This window comes from Triticum urartu, chromosome 4A (assembly GCF_056163025.1).
Source record: "Triticum urartu cultivar PI428250 chromosome 4A, HENAU_Tu73, whole genome shotgun sequence".
NCBI lineage: Eukaryota > Viridiplantae > Streptophyta > Magnoliopsida > Poales > Poaceae > Triticum > Triticum urartu.
The window spans coordinates 360068681-360087399 of NC_141876.1; positions in this window are offsets into that span (position 1 = coordinate 360068681).

The following is an 18719-nucleotide window of genomic DNA, read 5'->3' on the forward strand; positions in this document are numbered from 1 at the left end:
CAACTGGCGATCTCCAACTTCATCCTAGGACAATGGGGTCCTGCACCTCCTTCTGTACAAGGCTTCGAAAGGGGCCATCTTCAAACTGGTTTGATAGCTGTTGTTGTAAGAGAACTCTACATATGGCAAATTCTCATCCCAACTAGATCCATAATCTAGCGCACAAGCTCTTAGCATATCATCCAAAATCTGATTGACTCTCTCGGTCTATCCATCTGTCTACGAGTGGAAAGCTGTGCTAAACTCCAGTCCGGTTCCCAAAGTCTCATGCAACTGATTTCAGAACTTTGAGGTAAATTGGCTTCCTCTATCTGATACAATGCTCCTTGGAACTCCATGCAGACATACGATCCTGGTCATGTATATCTTTGCCAACTTTGCACTGGTATAGGTAGTCTTCACTAGAATGAAATGAGCTACCTTTGTCAAACGATCGACTACAACCCATATCGAGTCATAGCCTGAACGTGTTCTGGGAAATCCTGTGATGAAATCCATGCCTAGCTTATCCCACTTCCATTCGGGTATCGACAATGGTTGTAGCAATCCTGCTGGCTTCTGATGCTCTGCCTTCACTCTCTGACATACATCACAAACTGCTACATATTCCGCAATATCCTTCTTCATTCCGGTCCACAAGAAAATATCCTTCAAATCCAAATACATCTTGGTATTTCCTGGGTGAATTGGGTATGGTGAGTCATGGGCCTCTTGCAGAATTAGCTTCCTAATCTTCGGATCATTTGGTACATAGACACGGTCTTCAAACCATAAGGTATCGTGCTCATCCTCACGAAATCCCTTAGCTTTTCCTTTGCTCATTTTCTCCTTAATAGAAGCAATTTCCTTGTCAGTCCTTTGAGCATTTCTGATCTTATCCATCAAAGTAGACTGAATCTCCAATGCTGCTACATAGCCTCTTGGAACTATTTCCAAACATAGCTCTCAAAGATTTTCGGCTAACTCCCCTGGTAAATCTCCCATCATTAGGGTGTTGACATGGCTCTTACGGCTTAATGCGTCAGCTACTACATTAGCCTTTCCGGGGTGATAATGCGATTTCATATCATCATCCTTGATGAGCTCCAACCATCTCCTTTGTCTGAGGTTCAACTCCTTCTGTGTGAAAATATACTTCAAACTCTTGTGATCTGTGTACACCTCGCAATGGTTTCCAATCAGAAAATGTCTCCAAGTCTTCAATGCATGCACTACGGCTACTAACTCCAAATCATGCGTGGCATAATTCAACTCATGAGGCTTAAGCTGTCGTGAGGCATATGAAACAACTCTACCTTCCTGCATAAGCACTGCTCCAAGTCCTCATCGTGAAGCATCACAATACACCTCATAATCCTTGGTCTGGTCCGGTAAAATGAACACGGGTGAGGTAACCAAATGTTTCTTCAACTCCTGAAAACTAGCCTCACATTCCTCCGTCCATATGAACTTGGTATCCTTCTTCAACAACTCCATCATAGGCTTCGCAATCTTTGAGAAGTTCTCAACAAACCTCCGGTAGTATCCTGCGAGTCCAAGAAAACTTCGGATCTCTCCCACGGTGGTTGGTGCTTCCCACTTGTTCACGGTATCAACTTTAGTGGGATCTACTGCTATACCTTCTCCGGATATAACGTGTCCGAGAAATCCAACTTCCTTCAACCAAAACTCACATTTGCTAAACTTGGCATATAATTGATGTTCTCTGAGCTTTCCAAGAACCAAATGCAAATGTTCCTTATGCTCCTCTTCGTTCTTCGAGTAAACCAGGATATCATCAATGAACACTACGACAAACTTATCCAAAAACTCCATAAACACCTTGTTCATCATGTTCATAAAATAGGCAGGTGCGTTAGTCAGACCAAATGACATAACGGTATACTCATACAGCCCATACCTAGTGGTAAAAGCCGTCTTGGGTATATCCTGTTCCCGAATCTTCAACTGGTGGTATCCTGATCGCAGATCGATCTTGGAAAATACCTTAGCTCCTTGCAATCGATCAAACAGATCATTGATCATTGGTAGGGGGTACTTGTTTTTGATGGTTACTTCATTCAATCCTCGATAATCGACAACCATCCTTAACGATCCATCCTTCTTCTCCACTAGAAGTACTGGCGATCCCCAAGGCAATGAACTTGGGCGAATATATCCTTTATCCAGTAACTCCTTAATCTGCTTCTTAATTTCCACCAAATCCTTTGCAGGCATCCTATATGGTCTCTTTGATATTGGCCCTGTGCCTAGCAAAAGCTCAATCAAAAACTCAATATCTCTATCCGTTGGCATGCCTGGCAACTCTTCTGGAAATACTTCGGGGAAATCCTTCACTACTGGTACTTCCTCCTGCACTACTCCGGTTAAACAATTTACTTGAGTCCTCTTTGGCACATGTCGGGATATATACTTGATCCTTCTCCCTTCTGGGGTGGTAAGTGAAATTGACTTACTGGCACATTCAATATTCCCTTCATACTTTGATAACCAATCCATGCCTAATATCACATCCAATCCTTGGGATTCCAATACTATTAGATCCGAGGGAAAAACATAGTTACCAATCCTTAATGGTAACCGATCACACCATAGACTAACCATATGTTCTGCTCCAGGCGAGGTTACTAACATGGGTGACCTAAGGGCTTGGGTTGGCAGTTTATACTTATCCACAAATCCCCTTGATATGTATGAATGCGATGCACCAGTATGGAAAAGAACGAGTGTAGTAAATGACTTGACCAAAAACTTACCGATTACTGCATCCGGCTGCTCTTCAACCTCCTCCACATTAACGTGGTTCACATGTCCCCTGTTGAAAGGGTTCGGCTTCTTCCTAGAGCTTCCATTGCCATTTCCATTCTGGGATTCAGGACATTCATTGGCATAATGTCTGGTCTTCTGGCACTTAAAGCAAGTGACTTGGCTCAGGTCTTTCTTGGCTGGGGTTGATGGGTTGGTGCGGTTCTGGCCGTTACTTCCTCCATTCCCATTACCATTCCTGGGGCCATTGTGATTGTGCGAACTACCTCCTCCATGTGTATGCTAAAAATGTCCTCCCAGCCTAGGGGTAAATCATGACTTCTGCTGAGCACCTGAATTGTACTTTCCTTGTGCATACTTCCTCTTGCGATTCTCGATTTGCTGCTGTCGGTGTTCTGGGAACGGGGGTCCCCAGACTTGCCTGCCTGCGGCCTACGGCGTGGCTCAAAGGGGGGCCCAGCGCGGCCCATCTTCACCAACACAAACCCAAGACCCTCGCGAGGGGCCAAGCCTCACGGGGCGGACGACGCGGAGCTTCCTCAGGCGCGGCCTCGTCAGGCTGGCTCACGAGGAGGCAGAGAGATCAAGGCAGGGTACCTCACGAGGTGCCCGTGACACAAGCCATGACGACTGGGGGCGTCAGGCGGGTGCCAGCCCGCGCAGCGTCCTCCCTTCCTCTTTGGTGCAAAGGGGGCAAGCGTAGCCGCGGAGTACCGAGGCATCAGGCAAAGGTTGCCATTTCGGTGCAACGAGACCAAGACCAGGAGGACTACGAGACGGAGGTCACCGTGGAGCCCAAGACGGCGTCATCACTAGAGCTTTGCGCAGGCGAAGACTACTTTTGTCAAGATAGTTGATACTAGCTGTCCCCCTTCAAATTAGCCCGCCATTGTTGGCTCCCTTCCCGCTCGATATTTGGGAAGAGGACCAGGGCCTCTATAAATAGGACCAGCCACCCACAGAGCAAGGGGATAGAGACGGAAGAAGAAAGAGAGTTGAGGCAGGGAAAAGAGAGAGAGAGAGGGAGAAAGGTGACTGAGCTCCTCCCAGCAGTTCATCACCCCAGCCAAGAACAGACCCTCGCGAGGCTGTTCTTCCTTGTATTGTTCATCATCATCAGCCCAAGAGGCAATCCACTACACCACACACTGGAGTAGGGTATTACACCACAACGGTGGCCCGAACCAGTATAAACCCTGCGTCTCTTGTGTTGTTCTTTCCATAGTTCAGATCCTAGCAAGGCGGAGGGGTGCAGGTAGGTAGGAGGCGAAATCTTTGTGCGCACCCCAGTGTTCGAACCTCAAGGGTCTGCAGGAACGCGAAATCCGACATTTGGTGCGCCAGGTAGGGGTGCGTCGGGATTCATCTTCCACCACCCCGTTCTCCTCCGACCATCACGCCCATGTCTGACGCTCGTCGGGCCCGCACCGAGCGCCGGGCCGCGCTCGCTTCCCGCGTCGCCCAGACGGCCCTTGTCGGCGGGCGACCTCGCCGTTCCCCGTCACCTGCCATCAACGCCGCCACCGGGCCGGTGGGGGACGAGCATCAAGCATCGTCCCAGCATCCGTCCGTGCGGCAAGACGGCCGCACCAAAACTCCCTCGCTCACCCCAGCTGGTTCTTCGTCCCGCGCGCTCCGCGCGCCCATGGAGGCTCGGGCTGCACTCATCACGGCGAACGAGCTCCTGCGCTACCGCCCCGTCGACGACGTCTACGAAGAATGGCTCGACCGCGCCGCCGAGCTTGTCCGCGCCGCAGGGGGCTCTCCTACGCCGTTTGTTCCGCTGCACCGCACCCCTCCCCGCGCGGGCAGTGAAGCCCCGGTGGCACCCCGGCCGCCTCCTCCTCAGGAAGGCGCCATGGCTCCAAGGCGCGTGGCCCCTGGGCGGAACCCACTTCGTCAGGCGCCAGCGCAGCAAGAGCAGAGCTGTCAAGAAGTCCCTCGCCCGCAGGAAGCTGCCCGGGCGCTCCCTGCTCCAGCACGTCACGACCATGCTCCTGCTCCCGCGCGTCAGGACCCCGTGCTGCTCCGAGCTGCAGCGCGTGGGGACATGCAAGACCAAGTTCCTTGTCATCCAAGGCCTCCCGTGGCCATAGCAAGCTGCCGCGCCTTCACCTCCGAGCTACGCAACATCGCGTGGCCCGGCAAGTTCAAGCCAGACCTGCCTCCTCGCTACGACGGCACGGCTGACCCTGCGGAGTTCCTCCAGCTCTACAAGCTGGGCATCGAAGCTGCCAACGGAGACGAGAAGGTCATGGCGAACTGGTTCCCCATGGCACTCAAGGACGGGGCCCACACCTGGCTCCTAAACCTGGCCCCAGGCACGATCTCCTCCTGGGACGAGATGCGCACCCGCTTCATCGCCAACTTCCAAGGCACTCGCGACCGGCCACCCGCCGTGAGCGACATGCGCCGCATCAAGCAACAGCCCGGGGAGACGCTGCAGAAGTACATCCAGCGCTTCAACAACGCGCGCCTCAAGATTCCCAAGGTGACTGAGGAGGCCATCATCTCGGCCTTCTCCGACGGTGTGCGCGACGTCAAGATGAAGGAGGAGCTGGCGATGCATGAAGACCTGTGCACCTCCTTGGAACTGTTCAACCTGGCAACCAAGTGCGCCAGGGCTGAGGAAGGGCGTCTCTCCCTCCTCGAGCTGCCTGCCGCAGACCTAGAAGAGAAGAAGCCCAAGGCCAAGGATGTGAAGCGCAAGGGGGCTGCCGTGCTCATGGCAGAACCAGACACCAAGCGGGGCAGAGATCAGCCCGAACCTTCCAAGGGCAGCCGGTACTATGTGTACCACGACCTCCACACCCACAACACCAACGAATGTCAAGAGCTCCGAGCCGTGCGAGAAGGAAGGATCGGCCGTCGCCCTGACCGCAGTGACCGGGGCTACGGCCGAGGAGGAGGAAGGAACGCAGGACGCTGGGAAGACCGTGGCTCGCGCCAAGGGTGGCGCGATCAACCTCGCGAGAATCACTGGCAAGACCCGCCTCGTGAGGGAGGCTAGAGAGATCAGCCTCGCGAGGGAGACTGGAGGGATCAGCCTCGCGAGGATCGCCCGCAAGGCAACGCAGGCCTCCCACCGCTGCCGCCGCAGCCAAGGAGAAACGAGGACCGCCACCAGCCTCTCGCGCGCGATCGCCTGCATCCTGGGCGGGGCACAAGCCCCAGCCTCTTAGCGCATCTTCAAGCAGTTCGCCTAAAAAGTGAACGCAGCCCTCCCCAGGCTCGAAGCCACGCGTCCTCTCAGGTGGTCGGCGTGCGCCATCATGTTCAGCTCAGCAGATCAGCTCAAGTGTGCGGCTACAGCCGGAGTTCTCCCGATGCTTTGTTCCCCAATCATCAGCAATGTGGTGGTCACCAAGACCCTCATCGATGGCGGGGCAGGGCTCAACGTCCTGTCCGTGGAAACATTCAACAACCTCCAAGTGCCCTACAGCCAGCTTCAGCCAACCAAGCCTTTCTCCGATGTCACCGACGGCTCCATGGTCCCAATTGGGTAGGTCCGCCTCCCTTTCACCTTCGGGGCACGCGACAACTACCGCACCGAGCTCACCGACTTCGACATCGCTCACATTCACCTGCCGTACAACACCATCCTTGGGTACCCAGCGCTGGCCAAGTTCATGGCCGTAACTCACCTCGGCTACAACGTCCTCAAGATGCCAGGAAGCGGCGGAGTCATCACGGTGCCATGTGAAGAGAAGGACGCGGTGTGTTCCCTGGAACGAGCCTTTCAGGCCGCGTCACTGGAAGACCCGGATCGTGGAAGCAGGAGGCCTCCCGAGACCGTCCCTAAGAAGAAGAAGACATCGTCCGGCCCGACCACTCAGGAGGCAGGCCCCTCTGGGCCCGCGCCTGCCCAGGGGAAACCTCCTTCCATCGCATAGGAAAGCGCGCCCGGCGCCCTCCTCAGGCAGGGCTCGGGGGCTCTCCCCTGGAGGGCCACCGACCTAGCCAGGGTCACGAGGGAGGCGCTTGGGCACCACATGGAGGCGTGTTTCGAAGCATGTTTCCCTCAAGAAGGAGCAGGGCAAGGAGATCCAAACCCTCAGGAGTTCGTCAGCAAGGCCATTCAGGAGCTTCAGGAGTCAAGAGCCATGAAAGGCCGCCGCCGCCTACCAGTAGTGGCTCCCCATCCAGGCGAGGATGGTGGGCTGCGTGTCTGCATCGACGTACCAGGGCTCAACCGAGTCGCCTCTCTGGAGCGCCTCTGGCCCTCGCGAGTGGGGCGCTGTGGAGGTCCACCCCACAGCTACGTTCGCATGCCTTACGGCTTGCCGAACGCGGCTGCCACGTACCAGCGCCTCATGAGGGGCATCATGGAGGCACAAGAGGCCAAGCGTTCCGCGGCCCTGGCGGAGATGGAGATGGTCCGCGAGGAGCCGCTAGCGCCTCTGGAGCCTCCCGAGGCCCCTGGGCCTGGGGGCTCGTGAGGATCGGCTCCCGCAGCCCACCGAGTCTGCTACACCAACACCCCTTCATCCCCAACGTCATCAGGTGACATCTTTCAAGTTTCCACTTCCAGCTGGGAGCACCCCCAGGGCTGCATTATTCCCAGGCCGCGTGGGTCCGTCCCTGCGGCGTGTATCCCTTTTTATTCCATGTTGTTATCTTACCTTGTTGGGGGCGCCCCTCGGGCTGCATGATCCCCAAGCCGCTCGGGCCTGACCCAGTAATGTCCGCATTCCCAGCATCTATTTGAACGAATCCACTCCTTCGCGGCTAATGTGTTTTACCCAGTTGCCTGCTCAGCCGACGCCAACTAACGGAGCTGCTCCCAAACGGCACGACGCTTGCGCATGGGTCCGTCCCTGCAACGTCGACAAACTTGGATGGCTGAGCTCTGGCCGCGGCAGCCCCGCATAGCGTCACCTCGTCAAGCCTTCAGTGCCTCACTACCCCTCGGAAGCAACCAACGGCTGACTGTCAATTGTCATGGCAACCCCTTGTTTTTTCTATGATGGACCTGCAGGACCACCTAAAGGGGGCTGCGTTAGGCGAGGCCCTTGTGGTGTCTCCTTCGCTCTCGTCCGCGCGAACCACTTGCACGTTAAAGGGGGGGGTGCCTGAGCATCGCGACTCAGGGCTCCTACTGGCTCTCCAGCCCTCACCCTCTGGCCTTGACCACGGCATCGCGACCTGGCATACCAGCGACGGCTGAGACTCGCTCGAGGGCCGGGACCCGAGGACGTAGAGCAGAAAGGGGAGCAAAGGCGAGAGGGGAGAGACACACGAGGACCTCGCTGAGAAACTTCGCGCCTGCCGATGCACGGACCCGGCGACACACTAGAGAGCGGCCCCTGATCCTCTAGATAAGTCATCACCCAGAAGTGCAAGCTGCCGCGGCACCATCCCCGCACCTAATGCTACCCCGTGTTAGCGACGCCGCTCTCCTTTCTCACCAAACAACGGTTGCTTGGGCGCCAAAGGGGACCTCCTGAGCATCGCGACTCAGGGGCTCTTACCGGACTCTGGGTCGCTCACCTCCTGGCCTTGACCACGGCATCACGACCTGGCATACCAGCGACGGCTGAAGCCGCCTTGGGACTGGGACCTGTCGGCGTAGAGCACCAAGCCCTCGTGAGGCTCGAAAGGGAGGACTGAGCTAAGACGAAATGAGCAACTCGCGCAATTCTACGACAAGGGTTATACTAACAAAACAGGATCACAGGCACCTTACAAGCCCCCACGGGGCGCGTTCTTGATTCCTCGCAGGGAACAGATCCTAAAGAGACACAAACTACGCGCGACTTTGCAAAAGACGCCATCATCAATAGTGGGCCGTCAAGCACCGATGCCAACCCCATCCAGATCAGAGTCAGCGGCGGCCTGACGAGCCCGCCCTGCTCCAGGAGCGGCGCCGGCTCGGGGGCTCGTACCTGTCGTCGCTCGTCTCCGGAGTCGTCAAGAGCTTGCCGGAGTCGCTGGAGCCTCCGACGCCTCCACCGCCTGAGGAGCCGCCAAGGGAGCGGTTGGCGGGCCTAGTCCTCGTTGCGGGAGGGTCCTGGTCACCTTCCCCGGGGCAGCACTCCAGCCGGCGCCCGCTCGCATCGAAGACCTTGAGGAGCATCACCGAAGCACCGTCATAATCCAAGTGTACCGCGAAGACACCCCTCACCCTGCAAACCCGGGCGATCTCTCTCCAGCCCCGAGTCATGAAGACCTCGCCCGGGGCAACGACCGCGACCTCTTCCTCGGTCGCGAGGGTGCTGTAGCCGGCGTGCTGCAGCCAGAGCTCCAGGGGCTCCCCTTGCGGTATGATGGAGGCGAAGAAGGGAGGAAGGCGGATCCAAGACTGAAGAGGAATGGCGACGTGGAGCACGAACTCTTGGGAGGAGCCCTCGGTGTGAACCCCAGGGGGGACGACCCACAGCTTCGTGACCCGTCGGTGCCGATGGCGGTGCTGCCCATGGTGGTCAGCATCAGCTCCTTCGGGGCCCTCGACGTGGGCGTACAATGGCAGCGGGAACCCCGGCGGCACCCGCTCGCACCAAGGCCTCGACACCACCTGAAGGGCCCCTTCATCCGGGCCACGGGGGACGAGCCGTTTCTTCGGCGGAAGTGGGTCTGGCTCCTCTCGAGGAGCTTTTCCTTTCTCTGCCATCGAGAACCGGCAGATCGGAGCCATCACAGCAAGACGGAGCAAGGATCGGGAAGAAGGAGAAGCAAGGAGGGATGGACTGGAAGGGCGCGCGCTGCCCCGTACTTATGGCCGGCGAAGGCCAACCGCCGACCTCCACGACTATAGGTAATCATGACCCACTTTGCATGCAGGGACTTGCCCAATCCGTGCAGTTGCCGAGGCGCCATGGGGAAGAGGAGGCGCCCACGTCCAATCAACCGCCACGCGGCGCCCAAGGCCGCATGCTGTTAGGGCCTGCGGCGCTTCGCTCTTGCCCTTCCGCCTCCCTGCACGGCCAAGTCCGGGTGCGCCTTGGGCCCGGGGGCTACTGTCGGCATTCTGGGAACAGGGGTCCCCAGACTTGCCTGCCTGCGGCCTGCGGCGTGGCTCAAAGGGGGGCCCAGCGCGGCCCATCTTCACCAACACAAACCCAAGACCCTCGCGAGGGGCCAAGCCTCGCGGGGCGAACGACGCGGAGCTTCCTCAGGCGCGGCCTCGTCAGGCTGGCTCACGAGGAGGCGGAGAGATCAAGGCGGGGTACCTCACGAGGTGCCCGTGACGCAAGCCATGATGACCGGGGGCGCCAGGCGGGTGCCAGCCCGCGCAGCGTCCTCCCTTCCTCTTTGGTGCAAAGGGGGCAAGCGCAACCGCGAAGTACCGAGGCATCAGGCAAAGGTTGTCATTTCGGTGCAACGAGACCAAGACCAGGAGGACTACGAGACGGAGGTCACCGTGGAGCCCAAGACGGCGTCATCACCAGAGCTTTGCGCAGGCGAAGACTACTTTTGTCAGGATAGTTGATACTAGCTGTCCCCCTTCAAATTAGCCCGCCATTGTTGGCTCCCTTCCCGCTCGATATTTGGGAAGAGGACCAAGGCCTCTATAAATAGGACCAGCCACCTACAGAGCAAGGGGACAGAGACGGAAGAAGAGAGAGAGCTGAGGCAGGGAAAAAGAGAGAGAGAAGATCAGAAAGAGAGAGAGAGAGAGAAAGGTGACTGAGCTCCTCCCAGCAGTTCATCACCCCAGCCAAGAACAGACTCTCGCGAGGCTGTTCTTCCTTGTATTGTTCATCATCATCAGCCCAAGAGGCAATCCACCACACCACACACTGGAGTAGTGTATTACACCACAACGGTGTCCCGAACCAGTATAAACCCTTTGTCCATTGTGTTGTTCTTTCCATAGTTCAGATCCTAGAAAGGCGGAGGGGTGCAGGTAGGTAGGAGGCGAAATCTCCGCGTGCACCCTAGTGTTCGAACCTCAAGGGTCTGCCGGAACCCGAATTCCGACAGCTGCTGCTTCCCTTCAATCATAAGAGCATGATCTACCAACTCCTGGTAGTTGTTGAAGGTTGCTACCATCAACTGCATGCTCAACTCATCATTCAGTCCTTCCAGAAACTTCTCCTGCTTAGTTGAATCCGTAGCAACGTCATCTGGGGCATAACGTGCTAGCTACTAAAGTCCTCCACATACTGGCCAACTGTCCGTCCTCCTTGGCGCAAGTTGCGAAACTCTCGCTTCTTCATGGACATAGGTCCTGCTGAAACATGGGCAGTACGAAAAGCCTGCTGAAACTGGTCCCATGTGATAGTATCGACAGGGAAAGTGGCTATGAAATTCTCCCACCATGATGTTGCGGGTCCTTCAAGCTGATGTGCGGCAAACTTCACCTTCTCCGCATTAGTGCATCATGCTGTGGTCAACTCTCTAGCTATCTTTCGGAGCCAATCATCTGCTACTATCGGCTCGGTGCTACTGGAAAACACCGGCGGATTCAGCCTAAGAAAACGGGCTAAGTGATCAATAGGTGGTGGTGGTGGTGGTGGGTTGTTGTTGTTCCCCTGATTCTGGAGTAGTAACTGCATCAATGTGTTCTGCTGCTGGATCAACTGAGTGAGCTCCGGTGGGAAGGTAAATCCGGGGTCACGTCTCGGTGGCATCTGAGGGTTTAGAAAAGATGAGATTTAAGAATAGAGGGGGTCTAAAGAGAAAACACTACCCATATGCACATGAGGCAAAAGCAAACAATTCACTTCATTTAATCAACCAAACAAGGGCATACAATCGATCTAACTATCGCAAAAGTGCTCGTACTACTATATTTACATGGTGGACTACTACTACTATTGGGGTGGTCTACTAGAAATATTCTTCGGTTGTAGAATCCATGATATCTGCTCCAGCTTCATCAACATAGTCATCATCGCTATCATCTGGATCCGAGTCGGTGTCGTTGATGATGATGTAGTCTTCCGGGCGAATCTCCTTGGGTTCTTCGTCTTCTTCTACTGGTGTAGTGCCTCCCATAAATATTCCAATCTTCTTCATCAGATCGTCATTCTTTTCCACTAATACTTCAATTTCTTCTTCAAAATCTTCACGTGTAGCCTTGATTTCTTCCTCCAGTTCCTTGATTCTTGTCCTTGCCTTCTTCAGGTCTATCATGTCGGCGCACATCTGGTTCTCCTGTCGTCGAATGTGCTGGTTTATCTCCTGGATAAAATCTACAATTGATCTATCCTTTCTGGTGCTGATCATCTCCCAGTGCTCATCTCGGCGCCCACAAATCTGGTAGATAGTATCCTTGAGATCATTGCGGTAGACTTCTCCAATGCGTCCCATGGCGATGTGAGCTGCCATGCTCTTTCCTAGATTCCAAGTTGGTGCATCGAAAGAAAACTCTATGGGCTCAGTGACTAGCATGAACGTCCCTCCTGGAACTTGAACTTGAATCATCCAGCGCTCTTCTTCAGGTAAAGTGGCGTTGTAGGTTCCGGTGAAGCTTGGTACTCCTATGTTCAAGTATCTAGTGACTTCTTTCAAGTGACGTCCAAACGGTGTATCTCCATCTGATTGAGTGAACTTGTTCCTTGCATCTGCCATCATAAAAGAGTAGAAAAGATGAGAGGTCAGAAGAGAAGAGAGTGAGTAGTGATCTAGGTCTTTAGCTTAGGGGTCGTGTCCTACAGTCAGCGTGTGCTCTGATACCATCTTGTAGCGACCAGACCTCAAACGGTCCAATCTCTGTGCTCCGATGTCATCCCTGGATCAGTAATGCTGACACCACATAGTACTTGAAGGATTTATAGCAGAGTAGCAATCACACACTTATTACATCGAGTGTCTCCAAAGATAACTTATTACAATAAATATGCCTTAAGGCCATCTAAAAACGATAACAGTGGAAGGCTTGGAAGATAAGTGAGTCCATCAACTCCAACGGCATCACTGAGTATAGAACCACGACCTAAAACTCCTTAATCGTCGTCTGAAAAGTCTACAACATTAACGTTGCAGCCCAAAAACGGGTCAGCACATGGAATATGCTGGCAATGTAACACATAGAGAATAATGGAATGAAACAGCTATACTATATGCATATTTGGCTGGTGGAAGGCTCTATGGTTACAGTTTTGCGTAAAGCCAATTTTTCCCTACTGCAAAGGAATAAATTTATTTAACTATTATGGTGGTTGTTAAACATTGAGAATGGTTGACAGCATTCTCAATCCCAATTAAACATCATCATTAAACAAACCCAACAAAATTAATCTTTAGAGTAACATGTTGAGTTTCACTTGATAATCTAGGTACTAGATACTCAAGATGTCCATAACCGGGGACACAGCTAACCATGATTAGTTTATACACTCTGCAGAGGTTTGCGCACTTTTCCCCACAAGACTCGATCGCCTCCATCTGGTTTCTCGCACTACACGGTGTTTGAGAAACGGATGACCGAGACATAGTCTTTCAGAAGTGCTAGCACCTTATGACGGGTAGACCGTACCACCTACATCCCCTACATCTGCTAGTCTACCATTGTAAGAGTTTGCACGACTTAGTCAACTATGCTAGAGCCCATATTAGCTTGTGGCTGCACACGAAAGTTTCTAGCATGAATAATCTCATGATCCCTTTGAGCCTGGGTGGTGGTCCAAAAGAAAACAGGCAATCCTGGAATACCCAGGTGCCTCAATCCACCCAGATGTGTGTTTAGGTTGCCACCTTAAGTAAACCATTAATTAACAAAGCTCACATCTGTCATGGATACACTCACCCAATCCACGTCTACTAGCATAGCATAGCAATAATAAGCAAACGTAGAAGTAACTCCCAAAGGTTTGATAATTAGACAAGTAATAGGTACTACCTCAACTACTTCCCAAACCCACAATTTAATTAGATCCTAATCATGCAATGTGTAAGGATTGATCTAATGCAATAAAACTGGGTAGTAGGAGGTATGATCAAAGTGTTACTTGCCTTGCTGATGATCCGGGAAACCTAGCGATTCAAAGTAACAGGCGGCGCACTCCGGGTACTCTAACGCAAACAAACAAGCACACAATAAGTACTCAAGTAATGCACAGTTAAAACTCAAATAAGAGATTTAACCAGAAAGTTCAACTTAAGAACTCCGGTTGGCAAAAAGAATCGAATCGAACGAAGCAACAAAAGACAAACGGCAAAAGAAACAGGCTTCGTTTACTATTCTGGATCTAAGACAATTTTTACAAAATCAAAAACTTGTTTAAGTTGGTTAAACGGAAAGAGGGTTTCGAGACGAAACTCCAGGCGCTTGAATCGCCTCATTCCGATAAACGAGCGAAAAGTTAAACTAAAACGAAAATCAAATTAGAAATCGCGATCAGAAAATTGTGGATTTAATCCGAGAAAAAGAAAAACGACGAACAGTTTAACGAACTAACGTTCGTTAACTGAATCTAAACGAAGAACGCGTTCGTTAACACGAACGAATGAGCGAACGCTCGCTAAATAACTAAACCATAAAAAAACCGTTCTAAAAAACGGATCTAAAAAAACCGGGCGGTTTTTTGATGAAAACCGCCGGCGACGGCGGCTACCTCGGGCAGCGGGCGGCAGGGCGGCGGTGAGGCGGCGCGGATCGGGCGGCGGCGGGGCGGATCGGGCGGCGATAGGGCGGATCGGGCGCGGCTAGGGTTTGGGGCGCGGGTTGGGCTGGCTCGGGCCTCGGGGCGGCTTATAAAGCCCCGGCCAGGCGGAGTCCTGGCCAGTTACGGCCCAGGGTCGGTTCGGACTTTTTTTTAATAATTCCGCGCAGAAAAACTAACGAAAGAAATACTAAACAGCTCCAAAAATCCCGAAATAAATTTTCCCCGGCTTCTAAAATTAAGTCGCACAGGATGAACATTTATTTGGGGCCTAAATGGAATTTTGAAAAACGCGCATTTTTCCTAAATTCAAATAAAATAGCAAATAAAACCAAATAAAATCTTATTTGATTTTTTATTAAATCCTCAATATTTCTTTATTTTGGGAAAGTCATTTTATTCCCTCTCTCATATTTTTGTAATAGAAATAATTGAAGATAAAATAAATAAAATCAAATGATCCTATTTTCAAAATTTGAGACAACTCAAATATGAAAATAACGAAATCCCCAACTCTCTCCGAGGGTCCTTGAGTTGCGAAAAATTTCTAGGATCAACCAAAATGCAATAAATATGATATGCAATGATGATCTAGTGTATAACATTCCAAATTGAAAATTTGGGATGTTACACAGGGTGGATGTCGTTTGAGCTTTTGTTTGTGTTTGATCCGTAGTCCGATGTTATTCAATGTATGATGTATTGATGTATTCTTGCAGCATTTGTATGCCTTGGATGTATCCCCAACTTTTATATAATGGTTTGATGTAATGATATCCACCTTGCAAAAGTGTGTCAATATGCGGTTCTATCTTTGGTGGGACCTTCGAGTCTCTTTAGGATAGTGTCGCATATTGGGCGTGACACTTATGAACATAATGATTTGAAGAATAATGCACATATTCATAACCCTTAGATCTTCCCTGCGAAACAGAAGTGTTAACACGATGATGTTCATATGAAGATTTGGATCCGTATGAGGAATTTGATCCACGTGAGGAATTTGGTCCATATGAGGACTTGGATCCATATGAAGACTTTGGTCCATATGAAGAATTTGATCTAGGGTTCCTATTCTTCACAAGTGGTGTCATGATGACATTGTCCTAAAGACTTTCAAGGCACCTTCTGGGAACCCAGATTTTCTTCATAGGGGGATCGTTCCTGCAGCTAGTGCCGACATATCTAGTAAATACTTCACCATTCTGATTTTTGAACAGTTTATAGTTGGAGTTAAAAGACTCATTAGAAGAATAAGAAGATTCACATGTAAAGCCAGATAGGGTAGATGGATCCACTAAAGGTCCCTTTGCAGCAACCCATGAGGTTTTGGGATACTGCTCAGGTTTCTAGTAGGTCCCATCAGCATTGAGTTTCCTCTCAAAGGCAATACCCTCTTTCCTAGGGTTCCTGTTGAGGATCTGCTTTTTAAGCACATCACAAAGTGCCTGATGCCCTTTGAGGCTTTTGTACATGTGTGTCTCATACAATTCCTTCAGCCCTGCATGGTCAGTGATACTAGCAGCATCCTTAGATGAGGTATTAGTGACAGCAGAGACAGTTGAAGAATTTGCAGCAATAGAAGCATTTGAACTTTGAGGTGAAGAATTAGCAGATTCACGTTCAATGCACTTCAAACATGGTGGAATGAATTCCACCAGAGCAGAACTGATTTGTTGAGTAAGTAATGAATCACGTTCCTTCTGAAGATCTTCATAACTCGCCCTTAGCTGCTCAAGATCCTGCTTTCTTTGAAGAAATTCATAAGAAAGCTTCTCATGATGAGATAAGAGAGTGTTATGATGACTCTGAAGATTATCAAACTTAGTCTGAAGTCTCTGAAGACTTTCAATCAAAGTTTTAGTGCGATCCATTTCTTCATCCAACATATCATCGCTTTTGTCTAGCATATATTGAACCTTTTCAAGAGCCTTTTGTTGTTTCACAACCATTTTAGCAAGTTTAGAATATCTAGGCTTGAGGTTTTCATCAGATTCATCCTCACTTGATTCAGAGGAGGGATATTTGAGTACCTTTGCACCTTTTGCCATGAAGCAATAGATGGGAGCGTAGTCATCATCGCTGTCATCAGCAATGTTGGGGAGGTCATTTTCCTCAGAGTTGAAGATGGACTTGCTGACGAATGCAGTAGCGACGGCTAGGCTCGCCACACCAGAGTCTGACTCCTCAGATGCCTCCTCTTCCTCATTTTCCTCAGATTCATCCTCAGAGTCTATTTCCTTGCCAATGAATGCCCGAGCCTTCCTGGAGCTGCTCTTCTTGTGAGATGAAGACTTCAAGGATTTTGATGAAGAGGACTTTGAAGATTTCTTCTTCTTCTTTGAATCATCAGAACTGTAGTCCTAGTACTTCTTTTTCTTTGATTCCTTTTCCCACTGAGGACAATCTTGAATGTAGTGACCAAGTTTCTTACATTTGTGGCAAAGTCTCTTCTTGTAGTCACTGGATGAGGAATCTGATCTTATGTCATCACTTCTTGAGGATTTGCCAAAGCGACCATGTCTTGAGAACTTCTGGAATTTCCTCATGATCATTGCTAGCTCCTGGCTCAGTTCTTCAGGATCACCAAGGCTGCTACCAGAATCATCACCTTTGGATTCAGATACTGCATTGGCCTTCAGTGCGCGTGATCTGCCATAAGTCGGTCCATAGAGATCTCTCTTCTCAGCAAGTTAGAGCTCATGGTTGTTTAGCCTCTCGAGGATATTAGCGGGGTCAAGTGACTTGTAGTCTCCACATTCTTGTATCATCAGTGCAAGCGTGTCAAATGAGGAATCAAGCGACCTCAGCAATTTCTTCACCACCTCATGGTCGGTGATGTTAGTGGCACCAAGTGCTTGAAGCTCATTTGAAATGTCAGTGAGGCGACAGAAGGTTTTTTGAACATTTTCATTGTCGAGTCTTTTGAAGAGGTTGAAGAGATTGCGAAGAACGTCAACTTGAGAGTCACGCTATGTTGAGACTCCTTCATTGACCTTGGACAACCTATCCCAGATAAGCTTTGCTGTCTCCAAAGCACTCACTCTACCATACTTCCCTTTGCTCAGATGGCCACATATGATGTTCTTCGCTTGAGAGTCAAGTTTCTTGAATCTCTTCACGTCAGCAGCATTGATGGTAGGAGTGACAGAGGGAACACCATTTTCCACAATGTACCAGAGATTGTTGTCAATTGCCTCAAGATGCATTCGCATCTTATTCTTCCATTAGGGGTAGTCCGTCCCATTGAAGGTAGGACACCCAGCAGAGAACTTGATCATACCTACAGTCGACATAACTAAAAATCTAGGTGGTTAAACCGAAATCACACAGAACAAGGGAGTACCTTGCTCTGATATCAATTGAAAGTGAGTTAAGTCGACTAGAGGGGGTGAATAGGCAAATTTTACAAATTCGTCACTGAGGAATTTCACAGTGAGGAAATTCCTAAGTCACGAATGACTAGCAGCGGAATAAGTACTCAGATGCAAGCACAATAGAATAGCAGCACAGTCATCATGATGAAAACAAGCATAGAGTACAGAAAGCGTAAACACAGGATTAAGCAGGTTAAAGACAAACTAACTAAAGAAATAGGATTTAGGAACTCGAGAAAGTCTTCAATCAAAGTCTTCAAATAGTAACGATCAAGAACAACAACACAATAATGAGGAAATAAAAGGGTTGAGGAAATAGAACAAGTTAGCTCTGTGAAGACAGTGATTTGGTAGACCAGTTCCAACTGCTATGACAGTCGTACGTCTGGTTGGAGCGGCTAGGTATTTAAACCTGGGGACACACACTCCCGAACACACAGTCCTCACCGTATTATCCTTGCTTTAAGGTCACACGGACCTCGCCCAATTACTCATGGTAAGTCTTCAGGTGACTTCCAAACCTTCACAGACTCGGTCACTCGGCGATCCACAATTTCTACTTGGATGCTCTAGACCATGACGCCTAACTGTCTCGAGGATGCACAGTCCTCAAAGGTAACAAGCGTCGATTCCACACAGGAACAATCGCTTTAGTGATGCTCAATCACTTTGGGTTTGTTGGTGTTTGGTTTGGGGTTTTGGGTTTTTCCTCACTTGATGATTTTTGCTCGAAGTCCTCGGAGGATGGGATGCTCTCAATGACAAGTGTCAGTTTCTCATGGAGCAGCCAACCAGCTAGTGGTTCTAGGGGTGGCTATTTATAGCCTAGGGAGCAGCCCGACATGATAAGACATAAATGCCCTTCAATGATATGACCATTAGGTGGGTAGATATTTTGGGATAGCTCGCGCACAGCACAACAACGGTCAGAAATTTGGCAATCAAATTCCTCAGGGCTATCATGTCCCTCATTTGCAGGCAATCCGCACTGGCGAATTCCTAACTCCTCAGTCATAACAAATTCCTC